We start from the raw sequence: 14307 nt of genomic DNA, 5'->3' as shown, positions 1-14307 counted from the left end.
AGACATTGAGGAGACTTGTAGAATTGATAAAGGATTTAACAGGCCCATTTTTATAATATTCTCAAATGAAATAACCACAGAAGAAATTTGAAGGAACTTAAATAGAGCACGGGAAACATGAATGAAGTTTGAAAAAGACATGAGCTACAAGATTAGATGTAAAAGGAAACTACTACTCCCGCTCATGAAGGCGGCAAAAGCGAATGGACACTTTGCCAAGTTATATGAAGATAAATAAAATATAGATGGAAAATTCTATGACGTAGATTTCTGTAAGGTAAATGAAAACTACCCAATATTCAGACTAAACACAAAAAAGCTAGAACAGGAAAAAGAATAGAACAGATCCGAAGAAATGGACACGAGGTCAACAGAAAAGACCGGATTACATGATATACCGGTAAATATAATCGTGAGGAAGAAGAATGGTCAATAGCAAAATAAAATGAAGCAGCCGTTGTTATCGCATGACCTGGAAAGTAATGAAAATGCGGCATGGATTATTAGCGACCGGCCCGGATAAACTGTTCTTTTCGATATGGTAGTCGAAGGTTGCTGCATGACAGTTTACACTTACAGTTCACCTACAATACAGTAAAATAGAATACACATTTTTAGTGCACATATTGTTCTTTATAATAATAATAATAATAATAATAACAATAATAATAATAATCATCATCATAATAATAATAGTAATAATAATCTTTAATAAAGCATTGTTCAATTTAGAATTCCAAACTGATTGTTAACTCAGCAAATACATAACTTAAAATACAGGATAAAGTAAAATTAAGCTATGAAAACATTCGTAACTCCAGATTCATATTTTCGACATGCCGATATTTGATTAAGAAACTGAATGTGAGAAGTATATTGTTTCTTACCTGAACTGGTTCATGTCGTTTTGGAACAACTTGTTTGGTTTTTGGGGAAATGTATTCTTTCCCAGCATTTCTTAAGCGTTTTGTTTGATTTTTTCTCATGGCTGTAGTAGTCTCACACCACAGTAACAAATACACTAAAACCATTATCAACTCGCAATGAAACACAGGCTACAGAGTCGCGCTTATAGCACATGCACATGTACAGTATATACAACGTTGTGACTTGCACAACCTGAAAGTGCACTACTTTATTACTTGGAGCAGCACTTTCTTCGTAACCTTTCGTAATATTGTCAAACAGGGTACATACAACTGATATATGTGAAAAAATACATTCTCCCGGTTTCGGCACTTACAACGTTATGGAAATGCACGCTTCAATTATTGTAACCACGGAGTATACAGGAAGAACTTTGCGAAACTCAGAATGATAATTTAGATTTAACATCCACAACACAAGATACACTGGTGAAAACAAGCTTTGATTGTTAAACAATATGGCTTTCCTCCTCTTTAATTCCAGAGGCACACACTGAGAGCTGCTGCACTTTATGAACATTTTACCACACTTTTATAGTTCTGCATGGGGGGAGATTCAGTTTCCTAGAGACAAACTTTTAAATTCAATAACTCTGTTCAATTTTTGAAAAGCAGAAACCTTTCTTGGATACGGATTTTTGATACTTTCTATCAATATTATTCGCTGAAACTGTGCATTTTTAAAGAAAATTTGACAAATAATAATTCCCAGATTCTTACAAATCAGGTGTAGGAACAGTCCACGGAGGGGACATTATTACTGTTTGGATAGCCTATATATTATATACTGTAAATTAAGACATATTGAGTAACATTTTCCATAATCCCTTGTTTGTTAGTGACTTGATTTAATAATTATTTTAAAAAGTCAACATTACATGTTTTCTGTAATTTTTACTAGACGGTGAGAATAAATACTACCTTATTCAGAGAATGACCCACTTCTTAATTAGTTTGCCACATATGATGCGCCTTATTATTATTATTATTATTATTATTATTATTACTATTATTATTATTATTATTATTATTATTATTATTATTATTATTTTACTTTTATATCCTTAAGAAGTAACTGAAGAATTTAATTGCTGTTCTAGCACCTCTCCAAGGATCGGTTTCTTTTTTAATGTCAGGAAGAACTGGACGCTCTCTCAGGAAAGTGCGAACTGCAGTGCGCGAGGAAGATTGGTTTGTTTTTTCTTCTCCGTAATATGAGATAGATTAGAGTTAGTAGAGCATAGAGCCATTTCAATTTTTTCTTTATACGTGAATAATGCTTTTTCTATTTTTTTTTTCTGCTAAACGCTAAAGGTATAAGCTTAATGTTTTCGGCTTTTAGTTTTAGAACAACTTCACTACTTTTTTATTAGTAAGAGATGTTTTTGCAACCTTTTCAAAATTCCTAGGATTATATTGTTGAATACTACATTTTTTCTTAATTTTCTTCCTATATTTTTTCATCCTTTCCCTTCATCTTTTCCTTCGCTCTCTTAATTCTCTATTAGTCATGACCGAAAATGTCTTAATATTCCTTCCTTCTTCCTCTCAGCCCATCTCTTACGCTTCGACGCTAAACAAGCAGCGTGCTTTTCTGGATCTGCTTTCATTCTTTGCCACTGTAAACGTTCTGCTACTCTTTTCTTTGTAAGTTGTACGTTTCGCATTCTGACATTTTTTGAATTGCCAGATATTTTACTTTTTTAATGTTTGTCATAAAGATTTCTTCTCTTACCCTTTCCTTATTGTCATCTTTTTTCCGTCCTCTAGTCTCTAGTCAGTCTACCACCACTCATCCTGTAATACAAATACATGATACAGTCGCAATATTGTATCCATATAGAACTACGTAATCCTAGAGACCGTATTTTTCCACATACATAATAAACAACACGTCAATAACAATTATCATGGATTGTGAACCAAATATCCCGTCCTAAATTAATGCATGGTGTTTGCGGTCACGGTGTCCACATTCAGATTTTTCGCTGTTATGTTCTAATTACTTTAAACATATTAATTTTTTCGATCACATTTGAGAAGTACCCTATGAAGTCATCACTTACCCAGCAATTATTGGCAATTCCTCCTTGCGTAATTGAGCTGGCACTTTATCCATTGTGTCCACTTAAAAAAATAACACTAGCAATTCGATGATGCTTTTGGACTTGACACGCAAGTACTGATTTTTGATGTTTGAGAAAGCACTGGCAATTCACCGACCTTCTTTCCCGAATGTTCTGTTAGCGCTACATTGAACTTCTACCTTAAAGCGGCAAATTCAATGCCAAAAATCAACCGTTCTTTGGCAAAGCCTAAAAGTCGTGGACAAAAACTAGACCATTTCTGTAGTGACACTGAATACTTTGATGAAACAGTTGTTTATGACATGTTTACTTCTTTTAATGCACTTTTCAATACAGTGTGATTTTTGTAATCGAATTTATAATTTAAAAGTAATATTCATTGAAATTTATATCTTGTAGTGCGTAACATCCATGATGTCTACGTGTTTGGGTATTTTTAGCTATGCATGACGGTAGGAAAATGTAATATCGACCTATGTTTAGAATGGATAACTAGGTGTAATAATCCTATATTGCTTCCACAGGAGATATTTTTCAAGTTACAAGCCGTTACAGAAATCTATTCAGGGGAAAGAAATGTGATGGGTTTCGTGACAATGACCTAACTACGTTATATATTCTCTATTTCAATCTATCTACAATCCGTTGCATTCTTACGTCCTCCCTTATCTACCGACCATTATTTCTTTATTAATAAACATTTTAATTAAGCATTTCTTCATCATTATACAATAAGATAATTACTAGCTCAGATTCTTCCACTAATTCATTTTCTACCTATTCACACGTCATTGTTTGCACTTCCTTGCTCATTACATATCTTATCTGTTCCACCAACTTCTGATCTCTCTTCCCTCTCTTTAACATTTCCCTAACTATTTTACCAGACTCCTATACTTTTCCCCCCAACACACTTAGCATTCTTTCAATATCTCTCATGATCGCTAGCCTAGGTTTAACTCCACTGACGTTCACTGTTATACACTCCCTCTTTTTGCTTCTCTTCTCCACACACTTTTTCATTACTTACACTCAAACTTGCACACGAAAAACTCTTCCCCATTCACTCCTCATATTCTCCTTAAAGATGCTCAATGTCATTTACATTTAAAAAAACATTCAGTATTCTGAAATGTGGTAGTATTCATCGAAACAAGAAAAGAAGTCTAATAAACATCAGTCCTAAAATTAAACGTCGTACGAAACAAGAGCTTTTAAATTGGTATTAGAAGAACAGCATAACATATCTTCTAATGAGTACTGGGTATATAGTATCTTATCTGAAATGCAGTAAGCAAAAAAAGCAAGGTGTGTTTTTCTAAGACGTAGACCAGTAGAATGTGTTAAGGCCTCCCACATCAACGCGAAATATTCGCAGCCGTGGCGGCGACGAATATTTCGCTTATACAGCGGCAACGAAATTCGCACTTTTCCCCACACCAACGGGAAATATTCGCAGCGCTGGCGGAGACTAAAATTTCACGCAAGCAGAGCAATATCATGTCGTAGCTCCTATGATAGTCAATCAATCGCACTGTTATTTTCATGATTGGCAGGTCAATGTCTGAGGAAAGGAGAGAACAAATTTTGAAATCGAAATAATTCTTTTTAAAACGCGGAAAAAATACTAACTTCGAAGTGATCTGTCACAAAACAGATATTTACACCTTCAAAAGTTGGTTAGCGGCAAACTTTTTCATTTTCCACGTTAGATGGAGGGTCAAAGCGAGTGAAATGTTTAGAAAAAAAAGGAAATTACTTTTAAAAGTTGCCGCAATTCAAAATCTTTACTGGTTTTCAAGTTACGGCGAGTTAAAGAAAAGAGTATTTTCACTTGGCGAAGAAGTCAAGACAACCTCTTGTCTCTAATATAGAAATCTTCGCTCTGATTTCAAATCCGCTTACAAAATATTTCCATCGCTTAAATTTTTTTAGTTATTTGTGTGTTTTGAAATGTAATAATAAATATCAAAATAAATATAATTAAAATGTAAATAATGAAATTAAGTATTAAAATATATGTAATTACAATATTAAAATAATTGTAACTAAATATTAGAATAAAATCAATTGAATTATTAAAAGAAAAGAATCAAAATGGCGAACGATGATAACTAGTATTTAGATAGCCTTAGATGTTGTGCTTGCTGTTGCAAATGTTGTCAAAGAACTTATATCTCTGGAGGAGAGAACGCATAGAAAAGAGGAAGAAGTGTGGGTGAGAAAGTAAAGTCCACGTAGAAAAAAAAGTGCATCAGCAACAAGAAGTTAAAGATATATGAAAAGATAAATTAACCATGAAACGAATATTAAAAAAATCCCTCACAACATGACTTACCATACCAGCACATATAAATAATTGAAAAGATTGAAATGGAAATAAAAAAAGATCCTTTATTAATATATTTTTATTCATATATTCTTTCCGAGAGAGAGAGACAGACAGACAGACAGACAGAGAGAGAGATGACATAGGAAGATTCTCTGTCATTTAGAAATTTTCTAGGAATTGATGAGAATACTTTCAACGAACTCCTAACACGACATAAATCATTTTAGTATCGGAAAATTAATACATTTATATTTTGAAACAATTATTTTATTTTAATTGTCCGCGTTTCTATTATAATGTAATATAATACGTCTAATCCCTCCAATAACACATTATTTTTCATGTGTTTCTTTTTTCATCATTAGATACAAAAAGAAAATCATTCCGACCTTAATTAAACATTTTAGCAAACCAATACTCCCTTGAATGTATAATGGCTACATTGACTAAAATTCGTTTTCAATGAAGAAATTATCATAAAATTTATACAGTATTTGCAGTTCTAAATATATGATCGTGCAAAAATAATATCAAATACAAATGTGTTAAGTGCGTAACAAAATCTCGAAAACAGAAAAGACTCTACTCAGTCTCGTTTTTTCTAACTTTTCTTCGATACTGTTATAATGCGTCCTTCAAGAGAAGGAAGACGAGATGATACCAAGTCTGGAGTCTGGGAGGAGTTTGTCCAACAAGTAGTGATATTCGCGTGTAATTAATAAAATTATCCTGTTTATGTGTAAGTGTACCTAATCTATAAGTGTGCATGGGCAACAAAGACGGCTTGATGAAGCAGTGTCTGCTAAGTGTAGATTTTTGGTAACTTTGTCGGCAAAGTATGCAATGGAGGGGGAAAGAAACTGGCCACCCTGCCACATTATCTCCTAGCCTAGTTGTCTCATAAGTGGTGCCTTCTTGGTATAACTTTTGAGGTTCAGAATTGTCTTCGGACAGTTGAATAAACAATAATCCCATATTATATTTCACATTTAAAAATTAATTTCAAGTCAGTTATTTTAACATTATCTGGACAAATATCGCACAATAAAATAAAAATAATTGATTATTGATTGAGTTGTAGTGACACCAAACACGAGTGCTAATGTCAGGAAATACTGCGCGAATTCGTAAGGGTTAACGAAAATAATTAATAGACATATTTATGTTTATTGAATCAACTGTTCTATACTAGCTGATATAAAAGTTCCTAGAGTATTTCATAGGAATAAAATATGACTGAGATTAGTTTTGACAAAAAATTTCTATTAAATGTAGGCTTATATTTGCTTTAAGAATCAAAACTTTCCTATACGAAGAAACTTATTAACTTTGGATATTAAACCTTAGTAAGATGTTAAATTACGCAAATTTTATATTAGTAGGTTCTCTAGAAATACATTTCTGTACTAAACAATGGTATGATATTCTGAAGGGTTGATAAAAGGCAACAAAGATGTGAATATGAAATTATTGCTTATGGATAAGCCGTATGTAGGCTAGAATTTTTCTCTTAAAATATGTTAAAGATGCGAATAACTTATCACTTCCATTTAATTTCAATTGGATTGCATCTCATATTGCTTTTTTTACTTACCTACTTGTAATCCTCTAGAATAAATCGGATAAAACTGGATGTTTCCTTACAATTTCAATTAATTTCTCCCAAAACGCCATCATAAAATTCGCGGCGGCAGCGAAAAAAACCGCGCAGGCGGCGAATCTAAATTTCAACGCTGCAGATTCGCAGACGCCCGGCGATATTTTCGCGTCGGTGTGTGCACACCCATATACCGCAATGTACACTGAAGCGGTGGCAATTTTGCGAAGCGAAACAGGCTTCCCCATACCGACGCGAAATATTCACAGCGGTGGCGGCTGTGAATATTTCGCGTCGGTATGGGGAAGCCTTTACAGTGAATGAAAATCAAATTGAGCTTCTCCTACTATGTTGATGAACAAGTACTGATTACTCGGAATGTACTAACTTTAGGACCCAGTTTAATCACCTTGAGCATCTGCTATGATGTTGATGAACAATCTATCTATTATTCCCTTTTAGGGAAGGACACGGACTGGGACTGTCCTAGCACGCAGGCCGCTCGGGCGGCTCCATTTTACTACCCGGGATGGAATGGTGTGCATTCCCTAAGGGCTCCCGCTGTTCGTCACCTCCGAACTTTTCTACAACTTACACATCTCTTTACCATTTCGCGTAGGCCTCACCGCGGTCCCACGAGTTATCATGAGCCCGGTGGAGAACCCACGTTGCGTAACGCTACCCACGGGGTCAAAGTTCGGCGGCAGCCCGCAGCCTGCTCTACATCGGATGTTGATGAACAATACTCATATCTCGGAAGATATTATTTTGAGGACGCATGTTTATTAGACCTTTTTAGGTTATTTTACGACTCTGTATCAAAATCTCAGCGTCTGAGTGAAAAGAAGGGGATAATGCCGGTGAAATGAATCCGGGGTCCAGCACCGTTAAGTTATCCAGCATTTGCTCGTTTTGGGTAAAGGGAAAACCCCGTAAAAACCTCAAGCAGGTAACTTGCCCCGACCGGAATTCGAACCCGGGTCACCTGGTTTTGCGATCAGACGTGCTAACCGTTACTCCACAGATGAGGACTCTTGTTTTAATTAATACTACCACCTCTCAAATTATGCAATGATTTTTTAACAATCTGCATATGCGATGAATGTCAGTCCAAAAGGTGGACTTAGTGACAGTCATGAATCTGATGATGTCAGGTGGGATATCCTACCTGACAGAGATAGGTTACATCCTCGGACGAGTGCCTGATAAGCCCTAGGACCCGGAGTCCCAAACCCTTCCTATGTCAGCATCGGAAACCCATACTACCTCCAAGACTTCACTCCAACCTGTTTTTAGCTATTGCGGGCGATGGATGCAATGAGGAGAAGTTGGAGACAGTTGGTGAAATGATAAAGAGAAAGGGAAATGATCCCAAAAATATTCTTTGCAACGTCTGTTCTGTCTACCACATTCCATCACGACCTGACTGGGGATCGAAACGGTGGGGCCTGGATGGAAGGCCAGCGAGCTAGCGTTTAGCTACAGATACGAGTAATAGGACAGGATCTATTATATTGCTGAATAGAGTGGGCAAAACGATAGAGGGTTATCGTGAATCTGCAACGGTTCTTCGAAATCAGGACATGTGTTAGTGTTAATTTTGGAGCTTCACAAATGAGGGGCTCAATATCAAAATGGGTCATGTTAGTAAAAGTTAAAATAAGGAATAAAAAGTGTATCTTTCTTCACATCGTGTTTAGAATTTTAGTTACTTTTTCTATCACTTGGTATGACAGCAGTAACCTTACATCGCACTGAAATTGAAATTATGTTCTCAAAAGATAGTTCTGGACGAGGAATGAAGTTTAACTTGACCCATTTTGTTGTATCCACTTTGACATGACCCATTTTGAAGAGTACAACTGGGAAATGAAGACTCTCCACGGCAATGTAATTATTACATTTGTAAAATTTCTGTGTTTTTTTATTTTTAAAAGAATTGTAACCATGCCATCTTTAATTAAAATTGTAATATTCTTTAAAGAAACAGAAAACAGAATTGTCATTTTCTCATAAAAATAATAATCATCATCAAAATTGATCAATGGATATTATTACCATCACAATTGATTGGTAATAAATTCTAAGAATTGCAGGTAATACGAGGTGCATCCAGAAAGTAAGTTTCCCTATTTAAAAAAAAAGAACACACACATTCAGGAAAACACTTATTGGCAACAGGTACAGCAAAGTTTCAGCTATTTTTCAACATAGCCACCATCAGAATTGAGACACTTGTCGTATCGTGGCATCAACTTTTGTATCCCTCTGTCGTAGAACTCTGCCGCCTGTGAATGGAACCAGCGTGTGACAGACGTCTTCAGCTCTTCGTCGTTCCCAAAACGCTCACCGGAGGAAAATAATTTCTTGAGGTGCAAGAAAACGTGAAAATCGCTGGGAGCAAGATCAGGACTGTAGAGTGAATGATCAAACAACTCCCAGCCAAATTCCGTCAAAACAGCTGCTGTGCGCCGAGCCGTATGTGGACGAGCATTGTCATGGAGGAGCACAACACCTGCAGTAAGCATTCCACGCCTCTTGTTTTGAATGGCACGTCGCAATTTTCCCAGTGTTTCACAGTAACGGTCAGCGTTCACTGTTTCACTTCTTGGAAGGAAGTCAATGAGCAGAATGCCCTTCCTGTCCCAGAACACCGTGCACATCACTTTCCATACCGACAGCGTCTGTTTGAATTTCGTCCTGACCGGAGATCCACTATGCCGCCAATGCATTGACTGCTGCTTGTTTTCCGGGGTGAAGTGCGAAATCCAAGTCTCATCGCCCGTGACGATCCTGTCGAGGAACTCGTCATCGTGATACCGTTGCAGAAATGTCAGTGCATTTTGTGTTCGGGTGTCAGGTTTTTCGGAACCCACCTGGCACACACCTTTTTGAAGAGCAGGTGCTTAGTGACAATCTCATGCAACAAGGATCGCGATATCTGCGGAAAATGGCTGCTCAGCTCCGTAATCGTGAAGCGACGGTTCTCCATGTTGCACTGCCGCACCAGCTCAACACGATCATCATGGACACTTTGACGACCTTCGGAAAACTGCCTATACCAGCGACGCACCATCTGCTTACTCATGATGTTCGGCCCATAGACCTGACAGAGCTGCCGATGAATTTCAATTGGCGCAATGCTTTGTGCATTAAAGAACTTTATCACCGACCGAAACTCGCAGGCGACGGGAGAAGGCATAAGAGCTTCCATTTCAGACCACTGCTGTCACGCTACTGGCACCAGGCGGGACCTGTCCGGCTGGCATATGATTGATACGTCATAGATCTGTTACGCATGCGCAATTGACACGGCTAATTACGTTTACTTTCAAGGGGGAAAATCGGGAAACTTACTTTCTGGATGCGTCTCGTATAATTATAATGGTTTTCATTACAAGTTAAAATTATTATTATCAATACTATTACTGATGCTCATTGACACATCTTCTAACAATGAATATTACATTTTAGAAAAAAAAAGTAGTGTTACAAGTGAGATTGAGAAATTTGAATAAACAAAACAAGATTTTAAAATGTGTGCAGGAAACAACATCCAAATAGAAACATGCATATAGACAATCAGCATCTTCTGGGACTTCAATGTCGGAATCTGGAGAACATTTCTCACTGATTTGTTGGTAGATTTCCAGATGTTTATTTTCTTTCCATGAGTGACAAAAATGTTTCTGTAAGAGCTTGCCCACATCTCTGACTCTCAATGGATTAATTTTTACTACTGCTGTGGATAATGGAGGTCCTGATGAGGCCCTACTGAAACTTTTCCCTCGCTTACAAAATCCACTTGAAGATGGTTGGTTGTTTTGGAAACGAAAACAATATTCTTCTTGAAATTTAATTGTATTCCTTTCTCCATTGAAAAACATTCGTTTTACTTTTAAGGTATTTGAAATGAAAGTGCATTTGTAGGTTTCATTACATCTTTAGAAAAACTCTTCCAGTCACGTATAGGACAATCACTACCCATGTGTAGAACAGTTTCGTGGTTACCGATGATCGTCTTATACTCTTCTGAATGCATAATCACTTCCTTTTTAAATACAGACTTTTCAATGTTTCCGAATACTCTGTCGCAAGGGAGAAAACTGTAGCCGACAACATGAAACAAGAGTTCTATAGATTTGAGTCGTGGAGGAGCTTCATTTTGTAACCACCAACATTACTGAGTTCTTATTTTGAGCTCCACGTCCATATGAGACAAGACGAATTTGTTGTATTGAGATGAGATCAGTGGACTGCAATCTATGATGAATGACATGCAATTTTGTTGCTTTCTTTGGGTTCTTCATGTTCAAGCCATGTATATGCAAATACATTGCGTGGTGATAATTTGTAGTCCTGACGTTGATCACCAACAGTTTCATTAAACATAATATAATATTGCCTAGCATAGTAAGTTGCTTCATCTGGAAGACGAGGGAGTACGAAATTTTGTTGATGTTAAAAAATAATGTTATCATGTTTGGCGAAGTTTCTATCATTGTTTCATATAAACTGTTAGCTGGCAGCAAATTAACACGTTCGGCTAACAGGGACGTTAGCATGAATACATAATACAGCAATAAAATACGTAACTACTAGGAAACAAAAATGGATAAAAACAAGGTTCCTTACCTTAAAATTGTTAAATACATACTGAGAGGTATAGAATACGATCTCAATACACCCACTACAATAAAAAATTATAATAAATTTAACTGTAACACGAAACTCGCATGTGCTTTTGACATGACCCACTCTGTTTCACGCACTATAACAATACCTAGTGTCTTAGCGTTTAAGAAGACCCTTTTGATCCATGTAATGGCAAAGATGACATGTCCCACTCTGAAACATTCATAAGCAGAAAGATGACCAATTTTGATCTGTCTGCTTGATTTCACGGGTCTGTGCTTCAGCAACGTGAGTCATTACAAATCAGACATTTTAAGGATACAAAGTAATCAGTTTATATATAGAAGAAGCATTACTAAATTCATTAAAAAAACTGACTTGTACCATTTTGATACTGAGGCTCTCAAATGAGGAAATGTTAACGTTATACCACAGCTGCAAAATTATCAAAAATTGCAGTTTCTTCCCTTGAGTGTTAAAGATTGCCCGAGACAATGAAACCAGAATTTCCCACTCATATTAAACAGAATGTAAGCAAAATAAGATGCAATGGCTTATGCTGAACCTGGACTATGGGTGTTCTGTTAAAAGATGTATAGTTAGTCTAGAGCAATGATGTCAAAGCGAGCGCATTTTTCTGACCTTGACGTCGTGCGCGGGCAGCAAGCGCTAAGTATGGAAAGAGGAAGGGTTGTGTATATGAATAAGCAACCTGTTGGATTAAGAAAACAGTGGTGCACAAACTTCAAACGGAACGTGAAATTTTATGTCGTTACTTTTATATGGCTTCTTTCTGTTTAATATTATCTAGATTGTCTGTAAAACAAAAGTACTAACACCGATTTCTTAATACTGCACTTGTGTTTTAAATCTCAATAACCTAATAGAGAGTTAAGAAGGAATATTCACTTAAATTACATAGTAGTATAATATTATACTGTATTAAGTGGATGAAACACATCATTCATAAAGAAAGTGATATTCCAAAGAAAGAGATTGAGTATGACATAAGTTGGAATTTATATTGATGGTATCTTTAGCCTTATAAAAGTAATCATTAAACTAATCAAAACAATATTACAGTACAAAGCAAAGTTACCTAGGTACTGTATCTGTTTTAAGTGTAACTAATATTACATAACAAAACTCTTATTGCATTATGCTTTTAAGGTGATATTTGTGAGCAACTTCCTACCATCAGAATATTAAATTATTTTCTCGAAATCTGCTGAAGGTATAGAGCTGAAATTTTTACAACGCATGGGCCCGTATCTTTTGCTTATGATGTAACAGTAGTTGCTTTGTTAATTCATTTCCTTACAAACAATTTCCATGCGAATATTTTCAAAAATTTCAATACACTATCTTGAGTAATACGTATATACGGTATATTAGATTTAGGAAACATTCTGTAAGGCTACTAAATAAATAGGCCTATACCTGAAAATTTCACTTTTCTATACGAAAAGTTGAGAAAATATTTCTTTTGAATAAAAAATCAAACTTGTGAAAAATGAGCATTAAAATTAAAACTTACATTCTTATAATGCATTTATACTTCTCAGGCAAATCTAAAAATTAACATGGATACAGTTTTAATAAGTTCTCTTCCCTTTTTCTATTGAATCAGTGCTGGCCATCCCTGAATATAGCTCGACCAAGCGGCATATACCACTTCTTTCGTCTGTCTCTTTCCTTTCCGCTGTAAAGCGCTCAGGCTCTCCTGGGCTCTAAAGCGCGCGCTTGCTCCTGTGGGCATCAATTGACATGCGTGGTCTAGAGTCACATAATTCTTATAAGTGAAATATCGGGTCTAAATTAACTGCCATTTTTCATATAAATTTAGTATTATTTATATTTAACAACACTTCCATGCATTTAGTAATTCAAATTATGTACCTCTTTCATTTAAGCAATAGCTGTATTCTTCTTGTGATGAAAACTTCTCAATAACAGCATTATAAAAATTAGCCCTTTGTCCTTCAATTTGTGCACTAACTCCTTTTCGATTTACAACAAACTTAAGTTATATATTCTTTCCTTCTGAGTACTTCTTAAATAGGTCTTGATTCCTCTTAATGCAGAAAATGAACGTTGCACAGAGCTTGTAGTACAAGGAGTGATCAGCATTAACCTAATAAGTTTATACACTTCAATAAACTTAGAAGAGAGGAAATTTTCATGCATAATGTCATGAAAATCCTTTGCATGAAATTCAAGTGAAGTGTAGAGAACACTTAATTCATTCTTCAATGCAATGCGATCAAATAAATTTCCCTATTTAGCCAAAAGTTCCCGTAGGTGTGGTTCGGGAAATGTTATTTCTATATTCACAGTACTTCTGGTAATGTAGAAAATGAAAATATTCTAATTTATGAAGTTGAAAACCCAACAATTAATCTGATGAATTAGGCAATCAATAATTTCCAAGTACAGCCGGTGATAATTACTTTCGTTCCGATTTATCTGGACAGTGTCGCTTTGTTTTCATCTGATAGGTATCGTTCTTATTTGGAATTGTGTTGTTCGAAACTGATGAATAGGAATGTTCTCTATCATATCGAAACTTATCTTTGATGTCAATTACTTCCCTGCTACAGTAAAGAATATCAAAATGTTTTATTTATGAAAGATTGTATAATTTATCTATGTAAGTAAGCAACATCCAAAATACTTCCAATAGATAAGCTATATAGTTTCAAACTCTTGAAGAAAAGCTAGGAAACTACG

At 35.7% G+C, this 14307-nt stretch overlaps 1 protein-coding gene across 4 annotated transcripts in view; it reads right to left on the bottom strand.

The window, feature by feature from the left end:
- Positions 1–14307, bottom strand: part of Alas (5-aminolevulinate synthase) — a 440304-nt gene that overhangs the window by 307429 nt on the left and 118568 nt on the right. Inside the window, exon 2 of one of the 4 annotated variants that reach the window (XM_069838048.1) lies at positions 2662–2723. The exons of the other annotated variants lie outside the window; for them this stretch is intronic. The gene's annotated coding sequence lies outside the window, so the exon portion shown is untranslated. The remainder of the gene's footprint in view (positions 1–2661; positions 2724–14307) is intronic. 4 annotated transcript variants of the gene reach the window in all.

Source organism: Periplaneta americana, chromosome 10 (genome assembly GCF_040183065.1).
Source record: "Periplaneta americana isolate PAMFEO1 chromosome 10, P.americana_PAMFEO1_priV1, whole genome shotgun sequence".
NCBI classification, from domain to species: Eukaryota; Metazoa; Arthropoda; class Insecta; order Blattodea; family Blattidae; genus Periplaneta; species Periplaneta americana.
Note: the sequence above shows the minus strand (reverse complement) of the source record. Positions and strands in the feature narration are given on the sequence as shown.